The following is a 14,185-nucleotide window of genomic DNA, read 5'->3' as shown; positions in this document are numbered from 1 at the left end:
ATGATGGAAAGGGGCTGGATAGTTGAGTGGGAGAATCTGGGGTCAGGGCCCTGCTTACTGTCCCTGTAACGTAGGAGAGCCCTGGAGACGTGCCCTGACAGCTCCACCTGCAGGACAGAGGAGACATGTCCCAGGAGGCCTCCCACTGGGGGATCCTGAGCACAGGAAGCAGCAAAACTCAGCTCTCCCTCTCACTGCATCCCTCCTGCCCACAAACGTCCTCCAGAGAAACTCCGGCCTGTGTGTGCAAGGAAGACAGGGGAGAAGGGTAGAGAAGAGCTGACTTGTCGCCAAGCGTCCTGAGTAAGGTGCGTCAGGAAGTGGCCAATGCTGGCTCACGGAGCTGGGGGTGTAAGGATACAACAAACAGGACTAGAGAAGTGGATGGAAGCAGGGTAGAGTCAAGAGTGCGAGGCACCTGGGAGGTTGGAGGGCCACAGGACCAAATAACACAGGTGCCTCTGTGGCCTCCTTTTCTGTGGCCTCCTTTTCTGGTCACTTAACACCATCTTGTGCATCTTCAGTGGTGCAGAGGGAGAGACTGATTTATTTCTTGGTTCTGGCTTTTTTTTTTTTTTAATTAACAAGGGATTTAGGAAAGTCCTGACTTAAGTTTATTCTGCCTTATTTCTTTGGGTGAATAACCAGGCCTTACCCCTTAATCACTGGATAGGGGTTGTGGGGGGGAAGATGGAGCAGGGATGCAGTTGGGAGGCTGGCCCAGTTCATCCGAAACGAGAGACAGGGCTTCCCTGGTGGCGCAGTGGTTGAGAGTCCGCCTGCCGATGCAGGGGACACGGGTTCGTGCCCCGGTCCGGGAAGATCCCACGTGCCGCGGAGCGGCTGGGCCCGTGAGCCATGGCCGCTGAGCCTGTGCGTCCGGAGCCTGTGCTCCGCAACCGGAGAGGCCACAACAGTGAGAGGCCCGCATACCGCAAAACAAACAAACAAACAAAACAAAAAACAAAAGACAGGCAATTAAGCCGACAGGTATTTAAAGAACCCCCAAACCTCTGAAACTCAAGCTCTGGAGTCCAAGTTTCCTGGCCTTTAGGGCATTGTTGAAAATCCACATGGTTAGTTAGGCGTTTGCTTGATGGATGTGGGAGGATTGGATTAGCACATAGGAAAAGCTCTGTAGGTTGTTCTTGAGTATAATTTACTTAATTGTTTCTGGCCTTGTAAGTATACCCGGAGGCTTAATATTGATGTCTGTGATTCAGCAAAAACAAAAACCAATAAGGTCTTTATCGACTTGTGGTTTAATGGCTTTAAATAAATTAACTTCTTTTGGATCAATTCAGTATACGGATGATATTTACAATCTATTACCTTTTTAACACTTCTCCCCTAAGTTATAACTTTAATATATATGTTTTGGAGAAATCACTTTCTATCTATCAAGAAAGAAATTATTTCTATACGCAGAGAACTTCAAAAGGCATAAACATGCCCATTAAAAAGCATGTATAGGTCTTCCCTGGTGGCGCAGTGGTTGAGAGTCCGCCTGCCGATGCAGGGGACACGGGATCGTGCCCCAGTCCGGGAAGATCCCACATGCCGCGTAGCAGCTGGGCCCATGAGCCATGGCCGCTGAACCTGCGCGTCCGGAGCCTGTGCTCCGCAACGGGAGAGGCCACAACCGTGAGAGGCCCGCGTACCGCAAAAAAAAAAAAAAAAAAAAAATAAGAAAAAGGGGAGCTCCCAAGCACACCTACTGAAGACCAACACCTGCACAGCCTCATAACTCACAAGAATGAATGAGCTCATAATTGGTGGATTAAGTAAAACGTTTCCATTATTAAGACATGTTTCTATTTGTGTTGGACTGTTTGTTTTCTTTATATCTCTCCGAACACAAAACCTTTATTTAGCTCTTAATCTCTGTTACATCTGGAAGGTTTTCTAAAACCTGTTTATCTAGAAAGTTATGTAAATCTTCCACTTAAGAATAGCAGTCAGAACATCTTAAGGGACTTGAAAGATGAAGAGAATGTTATTGTTGTTGTTAAGACATTTATTGAATGTCAACCATGTAATGTGTGACTGTGATCCCAGCTCATGGGTTTATGACCTGCATTAATGCGGGTTAGTGCCCTGGCGGATCCTGGTCCCAAAATGCTTCAACTTGTCTCCATTAGGCTAAGACAACCCCGCTCTCTTTCTGGAGCACTCACTCAGAGGTCCAGCTTCCTGCTCTCCTATGTTGAAGGGGGTTTAGAGCCCTTTTTTTCATCCTTTTTTTAATAATGCCAGTGGGAAAAAAATTTTAATACATGAACAGAAAAGAAAACACTAAAAATCATCCAGAATTTTAAATTAACTACAAACTCTTTTTAGTCCGTCTGAAAGAGTTGCTTATTGATAAATCAATAGATGTCACATTTCTTGAGAACCCAAAACGTTTTGGCACGGGGCTGGATGATATAAGGCATCGAAAAGGAACAGGAATCTCAGTCCAGACCCTCAAGATAGTTCATTCTCTTGTTAGCGAACATAATAAAAACAAGTATAGTCAGAGGCTATGACAATGGTGATGAGTCACCACTGAGAGGATGAAAAGGGAGGTGTGTTATCATTCATTGGATAAACATGCATTGAGCACCTACTGTGGGCTCTCTGCTTTGCACATGGGTAGTTTTCTTTTTTTAATTGGGGTATAGTTGCTTTACAATGTTGTGTTAGTTCCTGCTGTACAGTGGAGTGAATCAGCTCTATGTATACACAGAATGGATGAAGACCTTAAGGAGATGACAGCAGCCAGTCGGGAAATATAGATGGATAAACAGATAAGGTGCGGGGAAGTACCAAGTGGAAAGAACATGGAAGATTTCCTGGGGAGACAGGAAAAGCTGATGCTTGAACCCATTCCTGAAGGAAGAGAGCGGCCCGCAGGGGGCGCTAACTGAGCACGAAGTCTATGCCTTGTGCCACAGGCTGAGCGCCGTACGTGGATCACCTCATTTCATTCTCACAAGAGCCCTATAATAGAAGTAATTTTTTACCCCCCTCTATTTTACAGACGGGGAAGCTGAAACCTCAGGGTTCTAGAACCTATGAACATTACACAGCCAACAGATGGAGTCGGAGCTCAGGCCCAGGCAGCCTGCCTGCAGGGGCTGTGCTCTTGGCCACCCGCCACGCCACGTGCATACACAGAGCAGCGGCCCGCGCCGCCGTTTCAGCCTTCTTCTCCGCCTCCTGCTGGACCGCGTTCCTCCTCTTCACCCACTGCAGAGGAAAAAACACATGGCTTTGGTGCACCATCCGTCTGTTTTTACAATGTGAGAGTTCAAGGCTATAAACCAGAAACTGTTGCAGGGACTCTCAATTCAGATCCTTCAGCCGGGTTGGTTGAGGGTGACGGGCGCTCCACTGCTACCGCGAACACGATGGAGAAGTCAGATTTACAAAGATAAAGCTGCATTCAGGCCCTCCTGAAATTTCTCTCGAGGTCTGGGATAAAAGCCGTCTTCTTAGGGTTCCCCGCCTTCAGGGGCGAGATCAACTGTCCCAGCTGCCCGTCCGCCCTCCACCGTCACTCCCACTGCCAGTGGGGGGAGGATTTGACATCCCCTACTCCAGCCTGCCTGGTTTTCCCTGTCGTCTTTGCCCTTTTCCTTTTGTTCTGCGAGCCCAGCACTCCTACACCCTGTCCGGGAATCAATTCACATCCCGCCAGCCATTCCCGGTCACACGACCTCTTTCAGAGCCCACTCCTGGATAATACTCACATGTTCCCGTTGGAACATGGAGACTCTGAGGTATGTCTTCCTGACGTCCAAACCACCTTTTCTGAGGAGGTGGCATTGTGCCATAAGGAAATGAGCACACGTTCAAAACAGGTAATGAAAGATGGGACAGAATCCCATGCCCAGTGAGTGCAGAGTGCAGAGTGCACTGGGCGGTCAAAATGGGGAGATCAACAGCAACTCAATCTGCGGGGCAAGGTTTCAAGAGGAGGCAAAGCTTGAGAGAGAAATCGAAAGATGGCCATGAACTGAGGAGACACTAACAGAATAAGATGTGGAATAAACAGGCACCTGATTATATTTTTCTCCGAGCAGTTTACCAACTTGACCTAAGAAAATGCTTACAAGGGAGATGTTTCTATGCTGTGCGTACCCGTACTTCGTTCGTGCTTACTCAACAGCTGAAACTACTCAACAAATCAGGCCTTCATTTTGTAAAAGGAACATAGCATATTCTGCCCATAGAGCCTTTTCTGATTCACCAGCAAAAACTTTTATTTTCTCCTAAAACTATTCTCATTTTTATGCACACAAACATCCCAATAACTATTAACTTTTCATAACATTTAGGACGTGGCAGAAGTTAGATGCCTGACATATGTTTAAATACTTGCATTCCTACAAGGACTATTATGTGTAAAATGAAGATGCTAATAATAGGTAACTTCGTAGGGTAGTTACAAAGATCACATAATGCCTGGCACATAGCGGGAGGCACATAACTGAGGTCTAATTGACGAGTGAATTAATACCCTGAGGGCACACGAGACTTCATAAATGTGAGCGGCCTTCCCTTTCAAACCAACAGAAGCAGAATATATGCAAGATTTAATGCATAAATCCCACAAGTGACTGTCTCTCATCTGCTGACCAGCAACTCATCACCTCACTAAACTAAATCTTCCCTTTTCTAGTGACTCCAAAATAGACTGAAATGTCTTCCTTCTTTAATTCAATTCAATTCAATTTAAATTTAATTTAATCCTTCAATTTCTACCTCTGGGTCCTGGCTCAGCTCCCAGGAGCCAACACAATACATAATCAGGCCCCTGGGCTCCATTTTCTTTACTCCACAGCGCCTAGGTTAGCCTTGGGGTGGGTCCTACAGGTAGCTACCAGAGTCGATGCCCCATCACATCCCACCACCAACACACACACTCACCATGAAAGCAAAAATTTTCAGAAAAATTAATTCCGAGCACGTGCCAAAGTTTTATTTCAGACTTGCAGGACAAAAGACTGCACAAGGTAAAAGCTTGTTCACAAAAAAGGTCTTAGGAAAGGGCTCTTTTAAACATTGAAAGGAATGTCTATAGATAAGTGGCTCTCAAACTTTGACTGCTTCAGAAACCCCTGAAGACTTGTTAGAACACCTAAGGCTGGGCCCACCCCAGAGTTTCCCATTCAGTAGGTGTGAAGCACGGGCGGGAATTTGCATTTCCAAGTAGTTCCCAGGTGAAGCCGAGACTGCTGGTGGTCCTGGGACCACACTTTGCGAACCACTGATCTAGACTCTAATGAAAGTTGTTGCGATGCAAGACTAATTTTACAGAGCTGTAAAGCTGCCATGCCTTTACCCACTGTCTAAGTAACCCTGGCTATGCCACCCCCGGGGGCCGCGCTTCGTGCGCTTCTAACCCAAAATACCTAGCTGCCCGGTTCCCTCCTCGGGCAAGGCCAGAGGGGGACCATTTGATTAAACAGCAGGGTTTTGCTTTTCAAATTGGGATGCTTTGGGAATGAGATTTGGAACGAAGTTTCGTTTCTCGCCCTCCGACACGGAACTATTCCTTTGGCACCAGCGCGCTGCCCCTCTCACCACCGGGCGTGAGTCCCGTACCCCGCACTTCCGGATCTCCAGCAGGGCGTCTCTGGCCCCGCCCCCACCCCCACGCTTCCCACTGCGCAAGCGCAGCAGCGCCTCCCACGGAGGCGCCTCGGAAGTAGCCGTGAGTAGCGGCCACATTCCCAGGGGTGACTGAGAACGGCTGTTTCCACTTCTCGCTCGCCCCTCAAGTCCCAGTTTTTACCTGGGGTGGAATTAATGAGCCAGGTTACTCTAAACGGGTGATCCTACGAGAAATTCCAATCGAAAAAGAAAGACCCTGCCGAAACCCGGGATCGAACCAGGGACCTTTAGATCTTCAGTCTAACGCTCTCCCAACTGAGCTATTTCGGCGTCTGCTTTGTTGTGTTTGGAGTAAACTATCACTGAACTCTTCGCGTCCGCCCCTTCCGTCTTTTCCTACTAATCACTTACAGCGTTTCTTCCTTGTCCTATTAAATGGTTATATGTTAAAAAGAAAAGAAAAAAAATTTTAAATGGTTATCCGTATCAACATTCTTCTGCCTGCTTTTTACAAGCCATGACTAAGTGCACTGTACGTTACTTACTTTTTTCAGTATAATCCAAACCTTTGGTTTAATCATCGACAGCAGGCGTCGTGAACGACCCGGTGTCCCCGCTGCGGGATTGCGGGGGCAGGGGTTGGGCTGGCCCGCAGCCCGGCGGAGCGGAGTCAAAAGCAGCGACGACGGCAGTGCGGTGGGGCGACGCCTGCGCGCCCCTAGCTCACCACTCCCCGCCCCCAGGGCTCCGCGGCTCCTCGGGGCGTGGATTCGTCTTCCCCCAGCTGGTCCCCGCGAGCCCCGTGCAGGCTGGTCCCTTTGGCTTGCCCTCTGCCCAAGCAGTCGGCCCTTTCCGCTCTGACCTCTCACTTTTCACGATTAAGGTGGACAAGAAGTGGACCAGGGCATGGAGGCAGGACTGCAATCTCCCTGTGTTCCTGGGTCCTCGAAATGCTCCCTTTCCCACCACCGCTTCGCACAGAGCCAGGCGCACCGTAAAAGCCTGGCGAGCTCACTGAGGACGATCATCCAATGTCAATACTACTTCCTACACCAGCTGACGAATGTTTCTGAAGCACCAACTACCTGCCGAGCACAGACATTCTGCAATGTCCGAACATCCTATTGTCTGTTGTTGTTTTTCCCTCTCCAATTAAGTTGTAATTCTCTGAAGGCAGGGGTGTTAATCTCACCTACCTTTCACCCAAGTAAGTGGAAGTTTCACAGCCAGTTTTGAGGGATGGATGCATGCATGCGTACGAATATGAAAGAAAAAGAAAAAAGTTTTGAACATGGGAAGTGTTTGCAATCTCTAAGGTGTAGAGTCACTTTCTGAATTCCTTTGTTGCGTCATATCCAAACAGAAGAGCTTGAGATTTAAAAGAAGTCATTGGTTAAGGAAGGAAAAGGGACCAAAGAGAGCTTGGGGGTGAACAAAGTTCTGTGTAGGCTTGGGGGCAGGGGGGTTGGAGTGGAAGAAGAAGAAACTTGGAGCAGCTGCCTTGTGCGGGTCAAACTTAAAGAGATGGGGAAAGAGGGGGCTTTTACAGCCTTTCTTGTGTGTCGTGAATGTAACTACCTTTCACATTCTCAAAATACCGCAGGCAAGGCTTGAACCTGGGTGACTAGGAAAGTTAAGTTTTGATGGGATTTGGGGTACGGGTAGGGGTGAGGAAAAGGTCCAGCGTCTGAAGGGAAATGGAAGGAAGAGGACTGGAGAGATAAGAGAAGGAAGAGCACAACCAATAAACTTCTTTTATCAGAATTTAATGTAAGATCCTTCAGCAAATTACAAGATAAGAGAAACTACATTGTAATAGTGACCATTCATTGACTAAAAGTGGATTTCAGAATATAAGTGTTATGACGTATGTCATGAATTAACTGGGTGGTCACACAGCCCGGTTTGCCCAGGACAGTCCCTGTTTACCTCCTAGAATCCTGTCATGGTAGCACCCCTTTCACTCTTAAAATTATCGTAGAATGAAGGGAAAATCAATGATGTGATCACCCAACTTGTAAACTATGAAAAAGAGTCCAGCTTGGGGCTACATAATGAACTCTACCAGTTTCACTACAAGAGAAAAGATTTTTAACAGTCAACTCAATATTTGTCATTGGCGTTTTACAAAGGGGACTGAAAGTTTTCAGGACTTAGTGTCATAGTTTCTGTTCTGTGCAGGAAAGCAACCTGGGATACTGCAGTGCCTTCACAGGGGGCTGCAGAATGTTAGATTTTTGAGGGAAACGCAGTGATACTGGACATCTGTGGGACACTGCACAAACTGCTAGGTAGTTCATAGTTTCAGCAATAGATCACTCTACAGTTCTTTCAGTGATGTCATCTCTTTGCAAAGCTAGGTTTTCAGCAGTTGTGATAAAAAGCAAGTGCACGTGAAAATAAATGTGTAACAGGAAATGAGAGTAGTGGTGTCCAATCTGCTTCCAAGGTTGGAGAAACTGTGCACTCCCCAACAGGTACACACAGCCCATTGGTAAGTAATGTTGGTTGTTTAAGAATGAAATAAAAATATACCTTTCTTTTCTTTTATGTGTCTAAGTTTTTCCAAACAAAGTCATTGGACATGAATACTTAATAAATTGTTTGGGCCTGAGTACTTCATAAAAGGAACTGTTCGGTATTTCTTTTGGCCTGGGAGCATTGGAAAAACTTACTGAGACACTGAGAGCATTATGAACAGAGAAGGTTTGGAAACCTCTAGCTTAGCACCTTAGTGTTGACAGCAGGAATGAAAATTATTACTGAGTCTGGGAGAAAATCTTCTTTGTTCAGCAAGATTACAGAGGCAAGAAGAACCATCAGAACTTCCACAGAGACCAAAAACACCAAGGGCTAAAGTGAAGTGAAAAATCTATGAACACACTCACAGTCAGAAGGAACAGATGATAAAGAAATTGGCATTCAAATCAGGGAAAGGATGTTGAAGAAGGACTCCGTGTTGAAAAGAAGCTTTGGCTGTAGTCCTGTCTTCCAAATTAGTCCAAGGATTCTGGCCAACTCCAGTCTAATTACCTATGATAACCAGGAAGACTAATTATGAGAACTAACTAGAAGATCTAAGAATAACAAAACTGAAGAGAATATGTTGCATGTAGTTGTAGTAACGAATAGACTTTTGAACAGCTATCAATTGATTATCTATCCTGAACTTTGCTCCTGGAACCCCACAGTCCAAAAAAGTAGCACTTATTATTATTATTTTTTTTTTGCGGTACACGGGCCTCTCACTGTTGTGGCCTCTCCCGTTGCGGAGCACAGGCTCCGGACGCGCAGGCTCAGCGGCCATGGCTCACGGGCCCAGCCGCTCCGCGGCATGTGGGATCTTCCCAGACCAGGGCACGAACCCGCGTGCCCTGCATCGGCAGGCAAACTCCTAACCACTGCGCCACCAGGGAAGCCAGCACTTATTTTTATTTGCCTCTGATTTCAATCAGTATTTCTCAGAAGTGTTAAAAAGATGGGAATCTATCAAAAGGACATAGGAGCCAGTTTAAAGGGGCTCTTACTGGCCAAATCTAGGATAATCCCAGTATCAAAATGAATAAGAGAAGTAATAGATTATTTACCCTTTGAATAAAATAAAAATCCATGAGTACAATAATGGGGGGAGAATGAGATTGAGGGTTCTGACTTACAGGTGGTAACTGTCATCAACTGATAAATGTGGAAGGAGTGGTTGCATTGGAAATAGCCATTTTCCAAGCATCATAGTAAAGGCTGGTTCGGTCAAGACTGATCAATGGATGCTAAGTATGAGGGGAAGGTTGTATAATGAGGAGGATCATTGCGTGGTCTCAAAGTATCTCTCCACAGATTGCTCAATAGTTTCAAGGGGGAAATTGAAACTATACAGTGGGGAAACTGGACAAATCCTTGATCTGGTCACCAAGATGAACCTCACCAATGAAGGACACTGAGACATCATGGGCCTCCTAATGTCTGGGCCTCCTAACAGTCTGGAAGGAAATCATCTTGTCCTGGTATAAAGGGGGAGGGGTCAGCTCATTTTGCTGAATTTAAATCCACAGATGGATTCCAACCCCCTTTTTTCCCTCCCTCTCCGCTTCTCCCAAAGTGGTTTCCAGCTTTTGTATACACATCCATACGCATTAGAGTTGAGTCCATGAATGGTTAGTGTTAACAAGTGACTTTGATTTGGGCTTTGGGGAAATGAAAAATGATTTTAAAAAATGAAGTTTTTAGAACATTTTCTGAAAACTAAAATAATTTGAGGTCATTTCTGCCTAGTCAAAGGAGTGGGAAAATTTACAGAATAGGAAGGAGTAGGCTATCATACCTGTTTGCAGCAAAGCTTAGGGGGTTCAACTGGGGGTGTAAATACAGAAGAAGGAACAGATCCCTCCCCCGTGAGGCCAGGGCAAATACGTGTCTGCTCACAATGGGGCTGCTTAGAAATGGCCTAGTTGTAAAACCTCAGATAGGGGCCTGGCCAGGGGGATATGACGATGGAACACTTAACAGAGGGGCCATTGTTTTGCTTCCTCAAGGAATGGGTCAACCCCTGTAGAAGCTGTGATACATTCACTTTGAAGTTGGAAAGCTAAAAGTTGGAAAGCTAAGGTCCTCCACCCCTGGCCATGTGGTCGCTGGTGACTGCACTTGGGGGGCAAATAAAGTTCATGGAGAAGATCTTTTATCTCCTCTCCACTCCCTCCACGGCACAAAAAGTGTGTCCTAGGCTGTGGACCATTCACACACCCCTCGCCGTGGGACAGGTTGACGCTCACTGCAGCTCAGCTGTATGAGGAAAAACAGGGACTCTGTTCAGAAGGTCTGAGTTTGAGTCCCAGCTCTGCTGGTAACTGCGTGGGGACATAATCTTTGCTAAGATGCCTGATTTCTTTGGGCTCATCTATAAAATGGAAAACAATGCCTGCCACCCAGGATTGTTGTGAGCTGCAGATAAAATCGCTCCTGTTCAAATGAAATCATGTGTGTCAGCACACCCTGCCAGAGAGAAAGCTCCTCTGTATGGGTGACTGTTGGTACTATGTGTTATGATGCTTTTATTATTTAACACTGAATTTACAAGTATTCTATCAAGGAATAATAGCAACGGGTAAGCGAAATGTAGTGTATCCATGCAAGAGAATATCATTCAGCCATAAAAAGAAATGAAATCCTTATATATGCTAGAGCATGAATCAACCTTGATAACATGCTAAGTGAAAGCAGTCATTCACAGAAAGACTAGATATTACAGTAAGTCCCCTATATACGGACCTTCGAGTTGTGAACTTTCAAAGATGCAAACGTGGAGCTTACTAATGAAGACCTGATGGAATTGGAGGCCTAGAGAAAGGACGAAGAGAAACAAGAAGAAGAAGAACAATTAACTGAAGAACTGAGGAGACTCACGATGCAGGAAATGGCAAGGGGACTTTCTTTATTTGAGGAGGCACTGTTAGTCTTTGAGGCACAGGACCGGAATGTAGGACGGTACACGAAGGTTGCAGCAGCTATTCAGAATGCGATCCAGTGCTACCGTATCATCTATGATGAGAAAAAAAAGAGCTACTACCCAGACATCACTGGATCCTTTTTTCAAGAGGGTAGATAGAATTGAATCCAGCAAGGAACCAGCACCTGTGCCATCAGCGTCAGGCGTGAGCGACATCGCAGCTCGCCCTCCATCTCCTGTTGCTGACGATCCTTCAGCTCTACCGTCTCCCCCCTCCTCTCCCTCCTCCAGTCAGTAACTCTTCTTGCCTGTTCCCTCGATGCCAGCCCCTGGATGCCAGCTGTTGCACTGGACTACTGTACTTTTCAAGGTACTGTACTGTAAGATTAAAAATGTTTTCTTTATTTTTTGTGTTTGCTTATTTTTTATGTAGTATTTGTGTGAAAAGTATTATAAATCTATTGCAGTACAGCACTATATAGCTGATTGTGTTAGTTGGGTACCCAGGCTAACTTTGTTGGACTTACGAACAGATTGGACTTACGAACTCGAGCTCGGAATGGAACTCGTTCGTACGTAGGGGACTTACTGTATATGATTCAATTCATATGACATATTCAAAATAGGCAAGTGTATAGAGACAGAAAGTAGATTAGTGGTTTCTTAAGTCTAGGAGGAAAGGACGAATTGGGGAGTGATAGCCAATGGCTATGGGGGTTTGTATAGTAAAGAAAATGTCCTAAAGTTGACTGTGGTGATGGCGGCACAGCTCTGTGAATGTGCTTAAAAACCATGGAAATGGACACTTTCAGTGGGTTCATTGAATGGCATGTGAATTACGTCTCAATAAAGCTGTTACCTGAAAAACACACAGCAGCAGTTGGAATCACCCAAGGGTTCTGAACATGAAACAGTATCTTTCTCTTTATGTACTCATTAAAGGTATCTGGGTTCCTCTATCAACAATAGTAGCAGCTAACCTTGATAAGCACTGTGAGGTGCCAGGCTCTCTGTTTCATCCTCACAACACAAGTTTTGGTCCCCAGTTTAGAAATATGTAACAAAAGCTCAGAGAGGTGAAGCAGCTTGCCCTAGATCACACAGCCAGTGAGTCGCCATGCTGGGGTTTGAAAGCAGGCAGATGGACTTCACTGCCTCCATCCTGCCCCTCACCTCCTCATATCTTCATTGAGAGCATAGGTTGAAAGGTTTGGGACTCCATGAACTTTCCACTAAAATTTTGTCTCCATGAACTTTCCACTAAACTTAGATGGTTTGGGCTAGTCCTATTTAAATATTTACCATGTAATTTGCCATCTGGGAGGGAAAAGAAGCAGAGTCTAACTCTTTCGGGGAATAGTTATTCTAGAAAGGCATAAACTCAGTACCAGTGACTCCATCTGACTTTACTGCCGGGCATATATTTGATCTTGAGATCATGCCAGGAAGGTGTGTGTTTGTTTCTCAGCCTTTTCTTCCACCTTCTTAGAAAGCCAGAGCTTCAGATATTATTAAAAGCCTGTGTATGTATCTGTTTTCAGAGAAAAAAAAAGCGCGGGGTGGGGGGTTAGGTCCATTAACTGGGGAGTCATTTAACATTTTGGTAAGATTTGGGGGCCCAATATGGTTTTGTGATCTACCCTGTCGTGAACCCGGAAGGCTATCGGCGAGGCGTCTGCCATGCCCCACACGCTCCAGATGACTTTCCCCTTTGACGCAGGGTCGGAGGCTGTTTCCCAGCACTGTGGCAGCCCTTGCCACTAGAATAGATTAATTTTGTCATTACCCTTTCTCAATTTCTGCCTTTGACCAGAAAAAAAGAGGTTAATTGTGTGCCATTTCTCAGGAGAATGAGGTATCAGCATTTCAATTCCTGATAGTTTATGAATTGTGGGTAGCTAATTAAAACTTAAAGATTAGAGGAGCTATTTCAGCTGAGGCCTTTTGCAGGACTGTGAAATGGAGAGAACAAAGGGTTGTCTTTTCTTTTTATTCGGACAGCTTAAATGAAACTTCAGGCTGGAATAGAGCCTTGAATTGTTTTACCAACTGAGTATTCATTGTATTGATTCTAATTTTAATTTGCAACCAGTGGTGTGGTATCTGAAAGCTGTTGAGGGGTGAACGCTGAGATTACTGGGAACGTGAAACAGCAGGATTTGCGTTTGGAGGCTCCGTGTGATCCTTCTTGACTTCTGAGAGACATCTTAAAGTCAGATAGGAACCACTTACAGATTCTATTAGATGTCCTTAATTGCCGTCCCAGAACTCAATAGGAATTTAGAGCTCTTCTGTTGTGCCTCACAGTTAACTGTTTGAGTTGCCCCATGGTTGATTAATGGATCTGCCACAGCATTGGAGTTTTCTTGGTTCCTTTACTCCCTGGTTGGCTTCCAGGCTATTCCATTTGTTTGGATACCACCAACATCACCGAAAACCTACATCTCTGGCGTGTGAATCAAGGAAGCCCCCAGCCCCTGCCTTACTTTGTGCAAATTAGGAAGGGCACAGCTTCAGCTGATGCAGTCCCCGCAGACACGTAGCTTGGAAAGTCAAGTGTGGCTGGATTTTAGCTCCTACCCACCTCCTGACTATGTTCCCTTGAGCTAGGCAGAACGCACACAACAGATGACAGTGGCCATGAGTCAAAGGACTCTTTCCGTCTTAAATTTCTTAGCCACGTGTCTCAATATGCTTCTTGATGTAAAAGAATTTCTTCTCTTTGAAATGAGATTAGGTTAGATGAGATTGAACAGGTGTGTCCAGATGCGAACTCCTTAGATGCCAAACCAGGCTGTGCTCATTTTTCATATCCCCGACCTTCTAGTTTTTTCCTTCTATCCAAATTGAATAAGCAGCTACTAGGGCCAAGAAATAACCAGACTGGGGGAGGGAGTGACGTTGGGGCAAAGGAGAAAGGACTTTCCATTCAATCAGAAGAGTGGGGGCAAAGACTGAAGCTGGAAGGGATTTGGTGCATTCTAGGAACTGAAATAAGACCAGCAAAATGGAAGCTTGGAGATCAGGGAGAAGCATGAGGCAAGAAGAAACTGCAGGGAGGGGAAGAGGACAAATCATGGGGGCGCTCTGGGTCCATGCTAAAGATTTGGGACTTGTATCCTATGAGGAACTGGAATCTAT

At 45.7% G+C, this 14,185-nt stretch overlaps 1 non-coding gene across 1 annotated transcript; it reads right to left on the bottom strand.

The window, feature by feature from the left end:
* Positions 1-5,858: 5,858 nt before the first annotated feature.
* Positions 5,859-5,931, bottom strand: TRNAF-GAA (transfer RNA phenylalanine (anticodon GAA)). Its single transcript has one exon. It is a non-coding gene; the product is annotated as a tRNA-Phe (tRNA).
* Between the last annotated feature and the right edge of the window lie 8,254 nt (positions 5,932-14,185).

This window comes from Lagenorhynchus albirostris, chromosome 18 (genome assembly GCF_949774975.1).
Source record: "Lagenorhynchus albirostris chromosome 18, mLagAlb1.1, whole genome shotgun sequence".
NCBI classification, from domain to species: Eukaryota; Metazoa; Chordata; class Mammalia; order Artiodactyla; family Delphinidae; genus Lagenorhynchus; species Lagenorhynchus albirostris.
This window is presented reverse-complemented; position numbering and strand designations above follow the sequence as displayed.